Raw genomic sequence first — 6,035 nt, 5'->3', positions numbered from 1 at the left:
TGTACCTCCATGAACATGTTTATGATTTTTATTTTGAAATCTCTTTCAGGAAGATTTATTAATTCAGTCTCACTCGATCCTTTGTCTGGTGTTGAGAGTTTGCTTTGAACGAGGTTCTTTTGACGTTTCATACTTGTACGTGGCGGGGGTCGCAGGGGAGTGGTGCTGGTGCCTTGGGGGAGGAAAGAGCTGTTTCCTGTTTCCCGGCTGCTATGCCTGTCTCCACTGCCAGAACCAGTGGCGGAACACACAGGTGTAAGCCTCTGTGCTTTGTGTGGGACGTCCCTCTGGCTGGCCTGATGCCAGGGCAGGGGCAGCCGGTTTGCGAGCCAGGTGCAGGCTAGCCAGGAGGAAGACACAGCAGGCTGCATATCAGCGTGGGGGTCCGTGCAGCTGCGTAGCCAGCCAGGGGGATGTAGCGCCTGAAGATGGTTTTAAGTTCCCAACCTGCTGGGCAGAGTGCACCCGCCCAATTCTGTCTACCTGTCCTTTCTCCTGAGCAGTAAGCTCTGTGCAATCCTCGCCCCTTTAGCAGCCCTCTTGGTTTTAGGAAGGTTTTGAGACTGCCCGCCCAGAGCAGCCGGATATGAATGCCTGTTCTCCACAAGCAGCGGGAATCTCCATCTCTCCAGGTATTCCAGCCCCACTAATCACCAGAGCACCATGCAATGTAGGTTTGTGCTCCGAACAGATCTCCAGGGCTGGGTGTTCAGCAGTGCCAGGCGTCCACTCCGTCCCTGGTCTGTGTCTCTTCCTCCCGCCGATGCGCTGGGGTGGGGGAAGGGCTCGAGTCCCGCCGGGTCACAGCTTTGGTACCTTACCCTGTTCCGTGAGGTCTGCTCTTTTCTCTAGGTGTGTGCAGTCTGCGCAGCCTTCTTTCCTGTTATTCTTTCAGGCTGAGTTGTATGAATTACATTTTCATATTATATGTGGTTTTGGGAGGAGGTCTCTGTCTCACCTCTCACCCCGCCGTCTTTAATCCCTAGGGAGGCTACTCCTCAGGGATGAGGGGTGGAAGTTGCACAGGGGGCACCCCTGGGAGCATGCCCTGGGAACCTGCGGCGGCCGGCCACCCCTGCATCCTCAGATGCCTCCTCTGGGCACCCAGGGGGCGGTGGTTCCACGCAGCACTGCGCCGTGTCCGTGTCCATCCCGGGAATGTCCAGGCCTGGTGAGGACGGCCCCACCTTTTCCTGGAACCGTGTGGCTGCAACTCGGTGGCTGATGGCACCCAGGCAGCGGGTGGTGTTGACAACACGTGAGGCCACGTGCACAAATGGTGACACCCTCGGCGTGGTGGGGCAGCTCGCCTCTGTCCAGCGGGCCACGAGCAGAGGGGACGACACAGCACGAAGGAGGCCGGATTGGCTGCAGCTACGTACGGGTCCTTGAGGATGCAGCGGCAGCCCGGGGAGCTGCCTGGGTCTGCCGACCGAGGAGGTGCCAGAGCACCTACCCCAGCAGAGGGGGAGGATGAGCAGGGGGAGGAAGAGGAGCAGGAAGCAGACTCGGGTCTGGGAGTGCCAGGTGCCGCCTGCCCGAAGGGGAAGCTCTCGTCCACATGCAGCCAGGACACCAGCAGGGCCGCGGGCCCGATGACAGCAGCTGCAGGGCCACACAGGTGAACAGAAGAGGCAGGTTATCCCGGGATCCCCCCGTAATCCTGCTTCCACCCTGTCCCCACTGCCCTCTGGGCCCCTGGCCCTGCACGGAGGGTCCTGTCAATCACCAGCGTCCGGGGGGTCCCTGTCTCGGGAAGGCTCCTGGGCGTCACCTACTCACAGAGGAGGAGGCTGGGTCCCAGAGGGGGAGGGGAACCACCCGTCAGTCTGACAGGACTGGTCGGCCGTGGAGCTGGGACCCCAGCCCCACCCGTCTTTAGGACGCCCCCACACCCAACGTGGCCCGTAGCTTCCCTGAGGCTGTGGAGCAGCCCACCCCCTGCCGGTCGCCCCCGCCCGGAGACTCACCTGGCCCTGGCCAGGAAGTTTAAATCTTGTGGCGCCTGAAGAACTGCAACAGTCCCTTTCTGCCGGCCCTCTGGCCCTCTGGCTCCAGCTGGCAGGACAGGCTGTAGCTGCAGGACAGAGGGACACCTGTGAGCCCCTGGAGCCACACGTCAGGGTCCCTTCTCCCAGAGCCTGCGGGCAGCTGCAGCCCACGCCTGCCTCCTGCCGGCCTCACCTCTGCTCCTCATCCAGGGGCTCTACGGCCTGGAGAAAGGACTGGAAGCGCTCATCGGGCTCCAGGTCGTACTGCCTGGCCACGCGCCTTTGAATCCAGATCTCGTCTAGGATGGAAATGACCTGGGGCAGAGGAAGGACAGGATGCAGACGAGGAGGGGGGTGAGGAGCGGGGGCACTGGGATGGTCCCGGATCTTTGCTCACACGGGAACCCGCCTTCCCTCCAGTGCCATCCAGCCCTGCCTGTTCCCACTGTTGGGTCTCCAGCTCCTGCTCCAGGAAGGCGGCCTTGATGCCACCCCCACCCCCCACCTGACAAAGCCTTCAGTGTCCTCAGCTCTGTGTGGCTTAAATCTCTCAAGACACGTTAGACCCAGGGTACGGGGTGGACAAGGTCCTGCCCAGGGGTTCTTGACTCCGTCCCTCACCTTTCATGGCTGGGCACTCAACTCTTATTTTATACCATCACCCTGGAAGGCAGCAAGGCAGCCAAAGTGCATGGGAAACAGCCCCCTGAGCCCAGAATGAGGCCGGAACATCCCCACCCTTTCTCAAGGTGGAGGACCTCCAGGGCCCTCCAAGGGGCAGGCCTGCCCAGAAACAGCACCCGGACCTGGCCCGGGATCGGGGCTACCGAGAGGCGGGGAGGGGACTGGGCAGCTGAGGCCAAGCTTCCCACGCAGCTCTCTGTGATGGCAGACAGGGAGACGGGGCCTCAGGCGGGAAGGCACTGCCAGCCCCCTGATGTGCTTCCTGCCCTGAAGGAGCAATATGCCTCCCCCTGGGCAGGGCCTGAGGGGGAGGCCAGTCCTGCCCAGATGCTGCCCCTCTCGCCCTCAGCCCCGCCTTCCCTGGGGCCAGGACCGGGGCTTAAGTGGGTCTTCTCCTATGGGTCCAGCTCCTGGGGTGGAGGGGAGACTCTCAGAAGTAGTGGTGGCCAGATGCTGAGAGGTGCGGGCTCACTGGGGCTCTCTCCTCCCCAAAGCTCACCATCCTGCCCCCCTGTGCCCCGCTGGGCTCACTTACTTCATCGTTATGTTCCGGGAGTTGGTCCATGGGCACGTCATCGAGAATATATCCCAGGAAGGGGACCATGCCCTGTGCCACGGGGGTGGGGAGGTGATGAGTCCCCGCCTACCTCAGGGGCGCCCACAGAGCTCCTCCTGAACCCCACACCCGCAGCCCCCAGCTCCCTTGGACCACCCTGTGCTGCCTCCCTCCCCTTCTCCCTTCACCCTGCGCTCCTCTCCCGGTCCCTCCCAGGGCTGGCTTTTGGCCAATCCCAGGACCTGTGGTCCCTGCACCTGTCCTCCAACTTCTCCCCGTACCCAGCTGCTATCGCCCTCCTGGTCACCCCAGTGCTGGCAGCTCAGGGCTCGTGGCACCAGGCCACACCACTCTCACCTGATTCTCCTGGTAGTCGGGTGTCCTCTGGTCTCCCTGCCATCGCGTCAACAGGTACTTCGCCTCCTGCAAGGTCCGGGACACTCAGGTGCTCGTGCTCCCCTCCCACGCGGCCTCCCACAACCAGACCTTGGTTGATGGATGCCTTGCGCGAGTCCCCTGGCACCTATGCTGTCCCCACCTCCAGCAGGCTCTCAGCCTAGAGCGACCCCAGCTCCGGCACACACTCATCCTCTCTTGTGTCCTTGGGCCGCGGCCAGCCGCCCCGAGAGGCTTCCTCACCTGCAGAGTGTCAGGGGAAGTCCCTGCCTCCCAGGGTGCCCTGAGCACCCACTGTCACCTGGCTATCACCACCGCTCCCCTCACACGACAAGGTGGGATGGGCAGAAAGCTGAAGCCCGTCTTGTGCTCCCTGGACCCTGCTCACCTGGCAGGCCCGCACCCCAGGGTAACGGTCTGAGGGGACCCAGGGAGAGGCCGACCTTGCTCAGCCACGGGCCCCACCCCTGCTCCCGACCCCACGCCAGCCCCAGCCCTGACCGGGGGCCTGACCTCTGGGTCCTCACTGGTTGCCAGGCCCCCAGTCAAGTGGGGCCAGGGAGGGAGACAGACGAGGCCGTTGGGGGCCTGGGGGACCCTACTTCCCCCATCAGCTCCCCCCTCTCACCCCGCACACCTCAAGTCTGCCCCAAGGCTGGGCCGCAGCTCGGCAGAGGACTTGCCCCAAGGACCCCTCCCTTCGAGACGTCTAGCCTCCATTTACCTCGTGGAACCACTGCCGGTCAGCCTTCTTGTCCATCTTTTTAAGTTTTTTAAACATCCTGGAGCTTTTCCTAAGGGGCGGGGAGAGGAGGAGGGGACATGTGGCCAGCAGGTGGGGAGTCTGGGGGCAGACCAGTTCTCCTGGAGACCCCAGATATCAACTAGCCTGCAGGAGGCTATCCACCACAGCCCTGGGCCCTGGGCACTCCGTGGCCTGGGGATGGGGCTGCGTGTTTCCACCCGGGGCCTCCATTCCCAGTTCTCCCCGGGGCGAATCTGCTTTGGGCCAGGTCGCTGTCCTTGGGGCAGAGACCTCCTGCTGCAGAACGCATGCTCGAGATCTCCAGTTGGCTTCAACCCACACCTGACATTGCGGGAAACTGATTCCTCCAGGGGTATCGCTGGCCTGACCCACAGGGGGCTCCAAGAGCCCGCCATCCCTGTCCCTAGGCTCTGCCACCTCCCAGAAAGTCCCAGCCATCTGAGGGGACACTGCCAGACCTCGGGGTATCCCTGTCCCCTCAGGTGCCCTGGTCCCGGGGACAGGACTACCCACCAGGAAACATGTCCCCAGGTTCTTTTCAGACGACCTACGGGAGGGAACTGCAAGGCCAAGAGAATCGCGTGGAGGGATGCAAAATTCAGGAAGGTCTCACAGTCCTGGGAGGGAAGACAGAGCTGAGAGCGTGGCCTGCTTCTCTGCTCTGTCCCCCCATGAACTCCTGTCCTTAAGCCCAGCACACCTGGTAGCTGGTGAGCAGCCCTCCTGGGTGGAGGACTGTAGCTCAACCCAAGGAAGGGGCAGGGATGGCTGTCCCCCCCTGGGGCCTGCGAGTCCAGGTCAGCACGCCCCTGGCAGGAGGGCCCAGGGACCGTGCGGGGCAGACCGCAGGCATTCATCATGAGAGTTGGCAAAGGGGGGGAGCAGGTCCCAAGACGCCAGGATGGACCCCGGGGGCCGTCCCATGACTCACCTCGGCCACCCGGATCCAGAACTCCACCACGCGGGCCCTGTGCCGGGCCGTCATGCTCGGGGTCCCGAGGCAGGAGGTGGTGACCAACCTAACCGTGGCTTCAAACTGCTTCATGACCTTATGGATGTTGGGGGCCACGTGCTCAATGCTTGCCTTCTCTGGCTGGTACCTTCTTCCCATCTGTGGCTTGTATGCAATGTAGGCCTCGCATTCATAACGGCTGACCTTGGTGAACAGCTCCTGGGGGTGACATGGGGTGTCATCCAGCTGTGCTCCTGGTGCCCCTTTTCCAGGAAGCCACCGGTTGGAGTTGGAGCCCAGGCAGCTGGAGGTGTGCTGTGAGCCTTGTGGCCGTCCGGGCTTTGGAGCCCGTCCACTGAGGCGCCCAGGACCGGATGCACAGCGCCGCACAGTGGTGGGGAGCGGAGGGGCTCTGCTCGCAGGCACCCTCGCTCACCTCCTCCCTGCAGCACAAGGCAGCTCACCCGGCCATCCTGGGGCATCTGCCTCCCATTCTGCCACCCCTTGGATCCCGGTACCGACTCAGGTGCAGTTTCCCCGAAAACAACTCCACCCAGGGACTTTGTTGGTGTCTGTGTCTCCCACGCCGTCAGGTCCATGGCAGGGGCCTCTGAAGTGCGGAGGCTGTGGAGGCCTGCCAGGCCGATGGCCCGAGGACCTAAGGCCCTGGCAGCACCTCCCTGAGCACCC

The sequence above is a fragment of the Manis pentadactyla genome, chromosome 12, assembly GCF_030020395.1.
Source record: "Manis pentadactyla isolate mManPen7 chromosome 12, mManPen7.hap1, whole genome shotgun sequence".
Taxonomy (NCBI): Eukaryota; Metazoa; Chordata; class Mammalia; order Pholidota; family Manidae; genus Manis; species Manis pentadactyla.
Note: the sequence above shows the minus strand (reverse complement) of the source record.